The 13,694-nt window shown below is 49.8% G+C and overlaps 1 protein-coding gene across 5 annotated transcripts in view; it reads right to left on the reverse strand.

The window, feature by feature from the left end:
• Positions 1-13,092, reverse strand: part of BAZ2A (bromodomain adjacent to zinc finger domain 2A) — a 34,604-nt gene extending 21,512 nt beyond the window's left edge. For 2 of the 5 annotated variants that reach the window (XM_081821883.1, XM_081821879.1), the window contains exons 1-2: positions 12,906-13,092; positions 8,094-8,177 (exon numbers count right to left, since the gene is read on the reverse strand). The gene's annotated coding sequence lies outside the window, so the exon portion shown is untranslated. Of the gene's footprint in view, positions 1-7,122; positions 7,275-7,451; positions 7,609-8,093; positions 8,178-11,662; positions 11,769-12,905 lie in introns of those variants that run through there. The other 3 variants (XM_081821880.1, XM_081821881.1, XM_081821882.1) reach the window with 3 other exon arrangements.
• Between the last annotated feature and the right edge of the window lie 602 nt (positions 13,093-13,694).

The following is a 13,694-nucleotide window of genomic DNA, read 5'->3' on the forward strand; positions in this document are numbered from 1 at the left end:
GGATCGAGTGATTTCCCATCTTCACTCTAAAATAAGCAGCAGAGCTAAACCTGCTGAGCATCAAAGAAACTGGATTTCTACAGAGAAAGACCTCAGGATCTCGGAGGATTTTCCTATCCTACAAGGGCCACTCCTCAGTAATAAGGGGTCCGAAAAATAAGCATCTTGGAATAATAAGCTTCTGAAATGAAAGACATCAGGGGGAAAGTTCATTCCCTAATCCTCTAGGTTAGGTTCCTTCCAAAGCTTACATCACAGAGTAAAGAGGACATGCAATAATTCATTTCGGAAGTCCTAGAAATGCTATTCCTGGAGAGCCAATCTCATCTGATCCCCACCTCTTCCCTTCCCGTTTTATGCACAGCCACACCTCCCATGTGTGTGACATATACACCTTCTCTCCTATGTGCACCAAACTATATCCTTCCACTCAATGACAGGCCACAGTTCATTTTTCCATTTTCTATTTGTTTTTTTTGTGTTTTTTTTAAAGATTTTATTCATTTGAGAGAGAGAATGAGAGACAGCACAAGAGGGAAGAGGGTCAGGGGAGAAGCAGACCCCCCGCCGAGCAGGGAGCCCGTTGCGGGACTCGATCCCGGGACTCCAGGATCATGACCTGAGCCGAAGGCAGTCGCTTAACCAACTGAGCCACCCAGGCACCCTTCCATTTTCTATTTGAATCTGTGAGGAAACTAGTGACCTTCTCCTCTCTGCTACTCTGGGAAAGCACAGCATTTCCGGTCTCATAAATTACATACTAATAAGAATAAATGGATGGCTCACAGAAATCAGTTAAGTAAAAGGAATGGGAAGTTATCTAGTGCCTGAGGTCTGTTTCCCCACTAGCCTCTACTGAAGGGTCATCAGAACCACAATCACTTCATTGACAAGAAGCTTCCTAGAAATATAAAATACTCTTTGTGCTGTACAGTGAAAATAGCACAACATAGTGGGCTCTACGTTCAAATCCCAGCTCTACTACCATTAGCTGTGTGACCCTGGACAAGTTACTTAACATTGCTGAGCCTCAGTTTCATCATTAGTAAAAATTTTAGTACCCACCTCCAGGGCCTGGGAGGATAAAAAGATAACCAGACCCAAAAGATCAAAATATAAATATAACTTAAAACCATTACTGGGGGCGCCTGGGTGGCTCAGTCAGTTAACCATCTGACTCTTGATTTTGGCTCAGGTCATGATCTCAGCACTGTGGGATGGAGCCCTGAGTGGCACTTAGAGCAGAGTCTGCTTGAGATGCTCTCTCTCCCTCTGCCTCCTCACTCCCCCTTTCTGGCTCTCAAATAATAAAATCTTAAACAACAACAACAAAACCACACACACACACACACACACACAAACACCCCAAAACCATTACCAGTACTACAAAAGTAGGAGTAATCCTCCCAGCCACACTTCCTTACACTTGACTCTTAATTTCACATGCACTTAACTATGGGATCACTTATGGCAATGCAAAAATGTGGAGAGCTATTCTAAGCAATAAACCCAGGGTTATTTCATTTTAACCTTCCTACCCAAGATGCTTTTCACAATAATGCCTGAAGGTAAATTATGACCTCCCATCTATGCCCTCCCTCCTACTAAGGAGAACAGGTAAAGCAAAGGAGAATATCTCCCTTAGAACTAATAGGATTTTGGCCAAATGAAAAAAGAAATCAGGGCACCTGGGTGGCTTAGTTGGTTAAGCGACTGCCTTCGGCTCAGGTCATGATCCTGGAGTCCTGGGATCGAGTCCCACATCAGGCTCCCTGCTCAGCAGGGAGTCTGCTTCTCCCTCTGACCCTCCTCCCTCTCATGCTCTCTGTCTCTCATTGTCTCTCTCACAAATAAATAAAATCTTAAAAAAAGAAATCAGTCAGCACCCAACCCCCAGAATAGCAGACAGCTCTCATGACCAGGAAGAACAATCAGGCCAGTACCCAACCCACTCCCAGTAGTGTGTAAATGGATCTCCTAAGAGACTCTGTGCTTCATTTGTAAGAATTAAGGGACATTGCTCCTTGAGCTTGAAGCAGTAAAGCCCTTGCCACATGGCCAAATAAGGCTGTTTTTCTCAGTCCCAATTGAAGAGCTACTTACTCTGTGGACCTGTGACATGGTTTTAACACAAAAAGGCTGACAATGCACCAAGTGTTGAAATAAGTATTACAGATTTCAACACTGTTGCAGGTGCCCTGGCCAATCCTAACACTCAAGACTTCTGAGGCTAACCCCGAAAGACAAGACACATTAACCATCCAGCCAGAACTTTGGCAGTATCTGCAGCTCTTTGGTTCATTCCTCCCATACAGTATACCAAAGTTCCAAAAATAGAGAGGTTCCTACATTTGGGAGGGGGGGAGGGAAGAGGTGGGGAGAGCTTTCAAATGTTTATCTTTATGAAACAGGAAATGCCAATTTTACTGTATAGTAAATAAATCATACCACTATGTTTTAGCTCCATAATTGTGAATATTATAAAGGATATTTCTCAACTCTACTCATCTCTGGATTCACGAACCATACTCTCATATAGTGGTTCCTAACCAGGGGTGATTTTGCCTCTGGGGACATTTAGTAATGTTGAAAGGTATATGCTACTGGCATCTAGTAAGTAGAAGCTAGAGATGTTTCTAATGATCCTGCAATACACAAGAGAGCCCACCACAACGAAGCCTCATCTGGCTCAAGACAGCATTCGTGCCAAGGGTGAAAAATCTTGCTATAATAAAAAGCTGCCCCATTCCCCAGTTCCTATCCCCACACCCTGAGGGAGTTAAAAGATGTTCTGAATTTTATATCTAAAAATCCCTTCCTAGAGAAGCTGTCTTCCTCCACCAATACAGAGTTCAAAATGCCAACCCATGTCTTCTCCAGCGCATTCTGACAGCCTTGGTAACAATCTGCCCTTGGAACTCTGACAGCCTACAGCATGTACAGACTGAGGCTCATTCTCTCAAAATGTGCTTTCTTTAACCCCCTTTCATAGTCAGGGCAATGAGGTAGGAGAATGATGAAAAAAGACTACATAATCTAAGAGCGGCTACTCAAAGACAACTGCCATGTCTAGGCTGCTCAGAACACAAAGATGATTGTTCTCCATTCTTACTTCTTCCAAACTGTGTAGGTTCTACAGCATCAATTGGATATTATGTTGTACCATTATATGTTCAGCACCTAATTTAGGGCTAAGTACATAAAAGAACCGAAGGAAATACCTAGACAAATGAATGAGTAAATCTATCTTTTCTGCCACTGCCAGCTTACTCATCCAATAAAAGTTGTGGCTTTTGCTCAGAGAACCCAAAAATTCAGCTTCATTCTTCACAGAGGTAACAATTTCTAGAGGGAAGAGAGGCCCCAAATCTTGACATATTTTAGACAGTTGTCCCCTACAGAAAACAACGCCTAGAAACAGAGAAGTACTGAGAATGTAAGGGGCAGTAAATTTGAGCTCTAAATTAGTAAAATGTTTTGCTTGATTTAACTGAACGCTTAAGGTACACAGTAGGTTTTAAAATATGTGTTGACTGAATAAAGGATATATGATGATCTAGATTAGGTTTTCTGCCACAGTTCTCACTAGTCACTTCACTGTCAGAGGAATGGAAATGCCTCTGAAATTACAGGACAGTAAAAGCCACATTCCAGAGGTTGTAACAAGGTTATTTCCCTCGTTCAGCCCTAATTGTTTCTCAGAATTTCAGTTCTAACAGTTAAGGACTCAACCCTTTCCTTCAAGAAGATATCCCACCTCCCCCCGCCCCCCCACCCAAAAAAAACCCTGAGCTGAGCAAGCGGGTTAAGAATCCCATTTAGTGAGACAGGTCATGGAGAGTTCAACCCAAGTAGACCAAAAGTAGTGAGACCACCTTTCTCTTAAGAACCCTCATGTCTTAGTTTTTTGATCAATTTTTGGTAAGGTTAGATTATCCTTTTAGTTTGTAAAATGCCCTCTTAATTATTCTCTGTAACTAGAAGGACAAAACACTAATTAACATATTAACACAATGCTACTTTTACTGCCAGTGACCCAATCTAAGAACAATCTCCAGAGCTCATCAAAGATAGGTTTTCTATTGTGCAGAATTTCATAAATTTCAAAATGATACGGACCAACAAGCTGGTTAAAAAAAAAAAAAGTCCTTCTGGAGGCACCTGGCTAGCTCAGTAGAGCATGCAACTCTTGATCTCCGGCTCCTGAGTTCAAACCCCATGTTGGGTGTAGAGATTATTTTAATAAAGTCCTCTGACCCATATGCCACTATGCTGATAAAGTATTATTCTTGGGCTATGGGGAATATGAAGACATCCATATCTCAAGAAACAAATTAGGAAGACTATCTGCCCCAGGAAATACCTCCTGAGTTTTATACTTCACTCTATGTCCTAAGACATAAAAACTTTGGCATTATTGCCTTACTGTACACATCAGAAACAAGGTCAAACATCATACCAATTATTGGACTAACTTCTACACGATTTAACAATAAAAGAATATAATATAGCAAACCTCTTCAGAGGTAATCAGAAAGGTCAATGGCAGCAAGACACAGTCACCCTAACAAACTTTGCTTCTCTCTTGGCAACACCTGATTCCAGAACCACAAGACTGCAAGATGAGCCTCTCAGGGCATTCTAGATTTCTGACTGGCTCTGAGGTCAACCCACCTAGTTCTCTCTATACCTCAAAATTATTTCCTTTATGAAGGAAACAAAAACAAAACACTCAATACTAAGAAATCCACTGCTCTGATAGAAAAATGCATCCATTTTACAAGAAGCACATGGAAAAGTTTGCTTCATTCAGCTTTCTGATTAATCATGTACCAAATGAATCAAAATCAAGTTTCTCAAAATCAACTTCTATTTCCTTTAGAGTGGTCTTTTTCCTGCCTTCACTTTTTTTTTTTTTTAAAGATTTTATTTATTTATTTGACAGAGAGAGAGACAGCGAAGAGGGAACACAAGCAGGGGGAGTGGGAGAGGGAGAAGCAGGCTTCCTGCGGAGCAGGGAGCCCGATGCGGGGCTCGATCCCAGGACCTGGAATCATGACCTGAGCCGAAGGCAGACGCTTAACGACTGAGCCACCCAGGCGCCCCTGCCTTCACTTTTCTTAACCCTCAACAGGGAAAATCAATTTACTATTCTGTCAGGTCCCAACTTAGTAAACAAAGGTTGAAGAAAGGGGAACTTAAAATCAGTGTCAAATCAACCCTATCAGAAAACAACTCAAAAGAACCAACCAATCAAGCAGAGACAAGAAAAAAGACAATGACATTGGACTTGTTTTTATTACTTCCATAATATCAACCCCAACAGCTCCAGTGAAAACAGCAACAATGCTATCTTAACTGTGATGATGCTGCTGTCACATAATAATATATCCAACTATTCCTATCTGGACCTCTAATCTAGGAATCTACAATTCAGGTGGGAGGTTTGCGACTGGAAAATACTGAAAAGATAAAAATGCCAGCCTTAAGCAAGCAGTTTTTAGGATAGTCCAAATGATCTCAATATGTCACTTCTCAAAATATAAAATCCTGTCGCCAACTCCTCTAACCAAACCCAGTGTCTAACAAAGTGCCTGGGGACACAGTACAAACAGTCTATCACTATATGCTATAGTAGAAATCTTCTGCAGTTATCAGGTGGGAGAAAAGGACAATCTGAACACATGACTCTGTGCAGAATAGAGGAAAAAAAGCTCACCACTCTCCAAGAAGGGTAATGAGAAGATGTCTTTTATGGATTGAAGAGTAAGTCACATGACAGCTAACTCTCATCAGCTGGTTCTGCAGAAGGTAAACCCTCCAGCACCCTACATCAACTAACAGGCTTCCCACAGGGACTATCCTTAGGCTAGAATCACCAGTGAGGAATAAGCCCATCACCTTCACTCTGCAAATCAGTTCCTACCCCAACACATAAATTCCATTCCCTCTTCTTCCACTTCTCAGAATCTACCCTTCTTCATCTCACAAGCTCACTTGACAAGGTGCTCTGCAATACAGAGTTATACACTTAAAGAGTATATTAAGCAGGACCCTAAAAAGTCACTCTCATGCCACAAAAGAGCCCAAGTCTTCCTGGCGGCTCTCTTTGCTCAGAGATTTTGCATCACTAGTATTCAAAGTACAGCGGGGCTGGTTGATGACTGAGTTTGCTTCTCTATGACCTCTAGCTCAAGGAAAAAAAAAAAAAATCCAGACGGGGAGGCAGAGATGCTCTGGAGTGGGAGGAGGGGCTTGGTAGATGGGGATTCAGTGAGTCAACTGCAGTGACTACACTTCCAGTTGACAAATGAAGTTTACAAAAAAAAAAAAAAAAAAGTCGAACGAAAGGACTCCCAAGACCACATGGTTGGCAGGATCCAAGCTTGCCCAGAAGGCCTCAGAAAATGAAACCAAATCTGATTAAAATGGACATTTCAAAACAACAAGAGACGCAGCAGCAAACGCACAGCTGCCATTTCCCGGCCACTTCCTGCAGGAGGCTTGGGGGAAGGGCTGTTTGTGTACAGATGGAGGTGGAAGCTACCCCCCCCATCGCCCCCCGAAGGATGCAAATCTCGCACTCCAATAAATCCTACAAAGGATGTCTGCTATTGGCATTGCCTTTCCTCTGAAAACTGGGAACATTAGGAAAGAAAGGGATGATACCGGATCATCCTTTCCGCCACGGAAATGGGGATCCCCTTAGTGAGGGATCCCCTTGCAGGGGATCCCTCTTTATTCTTCCCTTCAGCCCCTAAAAGCCCAGTCCCCCAGAGGAGTCAGCATCAGCCCAATCAACCCCCTCCCTGGAGTGGGAGACTCCCGAGCCCCTCGAGGGCCCCAAGCTACGCACAGCACCGCTCCAGCAAGGCCCTCTCCTGCTCGCCACGCTCAAGAGAACGTGCACCCCTCACCGAGGGAGACACCCTGAGACCCCTGGAAACCCTTTCTACCCTCTACTCGCCACTGCCAAATCGCCCCAATCCCCACAAACGGAGTGTTTAAACCGCCCAGGGAACCCCCTCACCCACCCTTCGCACTCGGGCAGTCCCCACCCCCACCCGAGGAGGTGGAACCCCTCCCGGGGATTCCATCCGAGTCCCCCACAGGAGTCATCACCAGCCAGGCGGCTTCTCCGCCTCCTCGTCGTCGTCGTCGTCGTCGTCGTCGCCGCCGCCGCCGCCGTCGTCGCCGGGAGCCTCCACAGCTCCTCCCGCCCCCGCCGCCCCAGCCCGGGTCTTCAGCAGACCCTCCAGCCCCCTTCTCCTCTCAGCCCCTTGGGCAGGGAGACCCCCGTCCCAGGCTGGGTCCTAACAGGATATAAGCTCGAGTCAGCTTCTCGCCCAAGGCGAGGCTCCTGGCAGCACGGAGCCTCTGTTCCCTGAGGGAAGCCTCGGATGAAAGCGGGGCTCCCTCCCCGCAGGCCCCCAGCCACAGACCCAACAGACCTGAGGCGGCGGCGTCCAGCCCGGCTCGGGGCTTGTCTCTCCCCGGGGGACGGGTGGTTCACATGGCCGCGCTCCGGACGCCAGGAGGGGAGGGGAACCGCGGGGGAGGGGGTCTGGGGTCCGGGAAGGGGGAGGGGGACGCGGCTCAACCGCGGGGCCCGAGCGGAGCCAACATGGCCGGCGGGGGAGGAGTGAGCCGAAGCCGGAGGGGGCGGGGAAGCTGCGGCCGAGAGAGAGCCGCCCTCCTCAGCCTCCACCACCGGGTCCTAGCGCCGGGCATCTTCGGTCGCCCGACCCGGATCTGGGTCCTAGCGCCGCGGTGTCCCCTAGCCTACCCAACAGCTCCCTCTGCCTAGTCTCATTGTGGGCGGTAGTCCTGTTTCACACTGAGCAAACTGAAAGGCGTGCCATGATCCCAAAGGTTACCCTAAAAGACTAGACCAAAATTTTAGGACCAAGGCATCTGCCATTCCCCTAACAGGGGTGGGGGTAGAGGTGGAGGTGAAAATTTCAAGGGCAGTTATTTCCCAGGCTGGGTAGTTGGAAAGTGGAAGTGTGGAAGTGGAAGGGTTAGTCAGGAAAGTTCAGTCCAGAAAAGGGGTGGAGAAAGGCAAGGGCCTGCAGCATCTGCTGCCCACTCACCTCTGTCCCGTGGGGGAAGCCTCGTCCTGCTGGATCACCACTTTCCCAGCGACATCTGCAGGATTCTGGGGGTTGGGAAGATTCCTGTGCATAGGAAAAGGAAGCTCGGCTCTGGAACCGGACAAGGAAGACCTGAGTCTAGCCTACACCTGGTCAGAGTGGCAGGGAATTAGCCGGAAAACTGACACAGCAAATAAGATGTCCCAAATGTCCACCTATTCTATAACCCCAATACTTTTTTTGATAGGGCTAAATGACTGTGTGAAATCTGAGAACAGGAAAGAAAAAACTAGCAGAGGACTAGAGTTTGGCTCTCATCTAAAATGTCTATTGTGGGGCCTCACGATGGAAAACAGTGTCTATATATATAATGTTAGAATTTAGAAAATTTCTGGCTCAACCTGCTCTGGTTTGGCAGATGAAGAAATTAAGGCCCAGAGAGGTTAACAGACTCGTTCAAGGTTAAACAGTGGACAAAATGTGACTAGAAACCAGGTCTGTAACTCAACAGACTTTGCAGGCTTCAAGATAATTCCTATTCAATGCGATGCAGTTCTACAAACAATTGCAAAACTCAGGCTGAATATTCTGGAAGAGGAACAGAGTGTGGATAATGAAACTGGCAGGTTGAAGGGTCAACAAACACCGTTCCCTTTGGGGGTCTGGAGAGGAAGAAAATCTGAAAACTGGATGGGGATAGGGCAAGGCAGGGCCAAATACATCAGTCTGGATTGGATTTCCTTACTCCACAGAGGAGTGGGCTCTTCCTCAATTTGGCGAACAGACTCTACTCCCCGCTACAAATGGTTCAGAGAAGCTAAGAAGCGAGCTTCAGAAAGCCTTAAAGTGTGTGGGCCAGAAGGAAGAGGCTAAGAGGGTTAGAAGGGTTTCTCTCCCGTTCCTGAGAAAAGTAGATTACCAGGGGAAGGAGTAGACAGGTATAAATCAAAACCCTTCTCTCCTCCCTAAGTAACAGATCTATAGGTCACCATTGAGAAAAAAATAAAGACCCTAACAGCCTACTGACCTTAAGTTTCTGAGTTAAGTGGGGGCCACACTCAGGGGATAGGGGTCCTTCCTTCTGGAGAAAGCAGGGATCGAGTAAACTTCAGCTAAGGAATTCCCCACCTTCTCCAAAATAAAAAATAATAAAGGCAGATGAAGAGAGCTCAGGGATTGAAAGTGGCTTCCTAAAGGGCCAGGGAAGAGAGCTAGTATCTCTTTTTTCTCTTCCCTTTTCCAGGGCAGATGAGGGATAATCTTCCTCCCTCCCGCCCCCAATCGTAGAGCTGGCCAGTCAGAGACGGGAGGCAGGGGAGGAGCCTGCGCCCGTCAGACGGGTGTAGCCACGCCCCTTCCCCCACCACCACACACCCACACACACCCACCCGCTGGCTCCACTACGCTCCGGAAGAGCCGGTTACTCCTGTGCCCCACTGACTGCCCCCACCCCTTCCGAGCCCAAGGCCTAGTCTCCAGGGCAACCTCTAGGACTATCCCAGCCAGGAGCGGTAGGGAAGAGGGGTGTTGGATAGGAGGGCCACCTGGGCCACCTGGGATTAGAAATGAAAGTGGGGCAGGACCCGTTCTTCCCATCTGGTGCAGAAGGACTTCAATTACCTTTCTCCCTGAAGGAGACCCCCTCCTCATCCCATCTAACCAGAGATCTTGCTTGTTCTTTGAGCAAGGATGAGGGTAGGGTGTCAATATGCCCAACAGCTGGGTATTTACTTCTAGTCAGAAGCCACCCCAGGCAGCAGCTGTGCTTCTCCCCCCATCCAGACGACAGAGGGCAGACTGACCCCATATGTCTCCAAACATTCCTCAGTCCCATCAGATGTGGCCAATCACCCACCCCATCGCCCTTTAGGAAGCTACTAGAAAGGGGAAGAAGGGGCAAATGGTCATCTTTTCAGCCACTTGTGAGAAGGATATCTAGGGAATACTCTGAACCTCTCAAGCCAGGTCAGTGGGCGGATAATGAAGAAAATGAGAAGGGAGAAATTAGCACCTGCTTCCCCTTTCTCACCCTCCCTGTGTTTCTGCTGCACCACCCTGACTCTGGGGTCAGCTGCCACAGTGCCTGGCTCCACTCTGAAGCCAGATGGCTGGGGCTGGGAGGGGGAAGAAAGAGAAAGGGAGAAAGAAGGGGATTCGTTTGCATCCCTTTACCTCCCACTCTCCCTCCCTCTCCCCCTCCAGATACTCCTGGAATTCAACTCCAACACCACAGCCGACCACCCCTCTCCTCCACCCAGCTCTCTTCCAGGCCATGGAACATGACTCAGAGTCTGAAACAAATCCAGACACCCTGTCCCCTCATTCTGGAGTGGAGGATCGAGAAGGGGAAGGATGAAAGCACAAGAAGAAAAGGGGCTCTTTTCTAGGGGCACAGCTGGACTTGGAGGGAGGGGGAATTCCCCAGTAGAGGTGAGGTCATTATTAAAGATTTTCCCTGCCCTCCCTGGCTGAATGGATTATAGTGTTAATAGGGTCTAGAAGGGAGATATCCCTCCAACCCCCTAACCATTCCAACTTGCTCCCTTCCCTCTCCAGGTTCCTGCAAAATAGTCTCCTCCCCCTCCATATTTTGGGGAGGCTAGATTCTCCTATAACACATCAAAAGGACCATAAACCCTCATCCTCTTCTCTCCAAGTTGGTATGTGCCCCCTCACATTCACCCACAGACCGGTTTCAAACTCCCCAATGAGCTTCTCCATGGTAGTCTTAGATGCGGGCGCAGAAAGCCCTCAGGAGTGGGGACTCCCTTTGCATCTGAGCAGAGAAGGTTAAGATTCACTCTCTTCTCCCAGCACCCTAACACCTTTAGAGGCTGAGTTCCAGCCCCTCACCCACTATCTCCCAACAGACCCTTAAGCCCAGAATCACAAGATTCTGGGTGTGCCCCCCTCCCCCTCCATTCCCTGACTCTGGAGTAGGAGTGTTCCTAAGCTGGACCGGCCCACCCCAGGTCCGAGAAGAGGGACCTTCCCTTCCCACCAGGGCTGCTCGGCGGGTGCTGAGGTCCGACCCCCAAACTCCAGGAGAGGTGGGGTGGCGTGAGAGCTACAGAGAAGCTTTAGATGGGGCTTAGTTGAACTTGAAGGTCTAAGCAGAGCAAGGCCCGAAAGTGTCTATAGGCTATGCTAAACCTCCAACCCCCACTTACTACGGGGAAGGGAGAGGAGTTGGGGTGGCGGTTATTCCCCCTCCCATTGGAGGTTAGGATGGCGTGGGAAAGCTCTGGATCCAGAGGGGAGGAGGCGAAACCCAGACCGCGGGAGATTTTTCTGGCGAGGAAGGCGTGGGGGAGGGGGAGATCCTGGGTCTAGAATAGGAGGGGTACTCGGGAGAGGTTGGCGGAGAGGAGTGAGAAGCCTCCGGATTCCGGTCGCAAAGGACAGGGGAGAAATGGGCGAGTAGATAGTGCGGGGGAGAGAGGAAGGGCAGCTCCGGCAGGGGGAGAGTCAGATCCTGAGTCTCGGGCAGCGGGGATCCCCGGGGCAGGGGACCACAGGAGCGGCCCTGCCCGGGGACTCTGGTCCGGGGCGGGGGTGCCGGGCCTCACCTGGAGCAGGGCCGGGCCGCGGGCGGCGGCGCAGGTGGCCCGAGCCGGGTGGCGGCGGCGCCTCCTCCCCCAGCCCTGGGCCGCCGGCGGAGTGTTGGAGGGGGTGGGGGGGTAGCACTTAAAGGGGCAGGAACTACTGGGGTAGGGACAAGTGCTTGGGTAAGGCGGTCGCGAAGAATCCGCTGGGGGAGGGGGAAGCGGGTGGCGTCTCCTAGGGGCCAGAACCAGGAAGGATCCCAGATGGAGGAAGAGATCCCAGGAAGACGACAAACTTCTCTGGTGAAGTGGGGGAGGGTGGTGGGTCCGAACTGGAGGACTTGGGAGAGAGCTCCGCCCGCGCTCTCGGGACTCCGGCAAAGATCTCCTCACAAAGAGAGTCCCAAGGACGCCAAGGAGGAGTGGGGGTGCCGGAGGAAGGCCGCGGCTGCTGGGGGTAACGCACAGCGACCCTGCTATGTGAACAGGTTCCCTGGTTTTCAGCTCCACAAGGCCCCATTCCCTACAGCTGTGGAAAGGCACAGCCTCCTTCCCCTAGCACTACTCAAGTTTAAAAGCCTCTGGAATCAGGAAGCCACGAGGGCGAAGACCTCCTAGGCCTTTCAACTTCAATCCTGCCTCTCACTCAGTGTTAGTGACTGGAGCTTGGGGTCCGCCAGTAGCAACCCTAGTGGGACTGCTGTGGGACCGTGAGAATCGGCTTTATTTCAGTTTTCCCCCAACCACCACCAGCCTTGCAGCAACCTCTGGGGCAACAGGAAGCAGCTGCTCAGTGCAGCCCCCACCTGGTGGTGGGTCGCGGTGGGGGAGGAGAGAAGACAGGGACTTAAAAGGCCTGGGAGAAAATAAGGGGAGGAGAGGCACCTTAAAAATCCTCCAACGCAACAAAAAGTGGGTTTTACTTTTGGGGGGAAGGCTAGCAATGAATACTGTAAAATATTACTTGAATCTCAGCAGCTTAAACGGGGAGGAGCAAGGGGTTGGGGCGAGGGGTGGGACGGTGAGGTGGGGGGGAAGCCCCCACCTAAGGTGCAGAGTCTCAGGCTCTTCCTGGGAACCGGAGCTTGTCAGTGCTCTTGATCCCTTGGTCCGCAGACTCACCACCTGAGCCCTGTGCCCCTATAGACCCGTTTTCCCTTCTTCACCCCCCAAAAGAGCAAAGGTTAGGCCCCACCCCTGCTGAGTCAGCCAGGGAGGGAGGTAGGCATCCTTCAGGCCTTCCCCGGGGGCCGGTCCTCATACTTACCCATGTCCAGCTGGCAGGGCTCCAAAGCTGGGACCACCCAGCTCCTCACTGTCCTTGGTTCCCCCTTCACGTGAAGGCTGGTGTTAGATCCTCCTAAACTGTGAGCTGGGAACTAGCACGAATCAAAAAGCCAATGTATGCTTCCTGCGAACCACAGCCTGAACTGCTGTAGGGTGATGTCCCTGTGTGACAGACTGGGGTGGGGAGGGAGGAGGGAAGGGCGGGGCTTTCTCTGGGTGGAGAGGGAGGAGGAGGTGAGGACAGGGCAGAACCAGGAGAAATATGGAGGAAGGTTACATCTGTGTTGACACTCCAGAGGCGTGGTGGAAGAGAGTGGTAAAGGGGGAAGGAAATAAATAGTTGCATCTAGTGAGAGGAAGAAGATTCTCGATGAATGCTGAGACACGTAAACGTGTGGGGGAGGGGATGGAGGGATACAAACGACCTTAAGGATCAGTTACCGGGTCTGCATCTGGGTAACATGGGAAAACAAAGCAGAAAGAGCTGACCCCATATCTTGGGGCCTTTCTGCACCAGCTTCTTACCCACTGGAGTCAGGACCTAGAGGAAATGCCCCCACCCCCATAACTCAGCATTTCCCCAAATCCAGGCTTTTCTGGGAGCAAAAGACCAGGCACAGTCGGCTCAGGGGCTCCACCTTCTGTCCAGATCATGACACAGGAGAGACTAGTGCCAAGGACGTCATAGGCAGATGGGAGGAAACTTACAGGCCCCTACTCCACCCCTGGCACCTTTCCCAAGGCCCCTCCCCAACCTCCAGCCCCCAGG

This window comes from Leptonychotes weddellii, chromosome 5 (genome assembly GCF_054177405.1).
Source record: "Leptonychotes weddellii isolate Sample4059 chromosome 5, ASM5417740v2, whole genome shotgun sequence".
Classification (NCBI taxonomy): domain Eukaryota; kingdom Metazoa; phylum Chordata; class Mammalia; order Carnivora; family Phocidae; genus Leptonychotes; species Leptonychotes weddellii.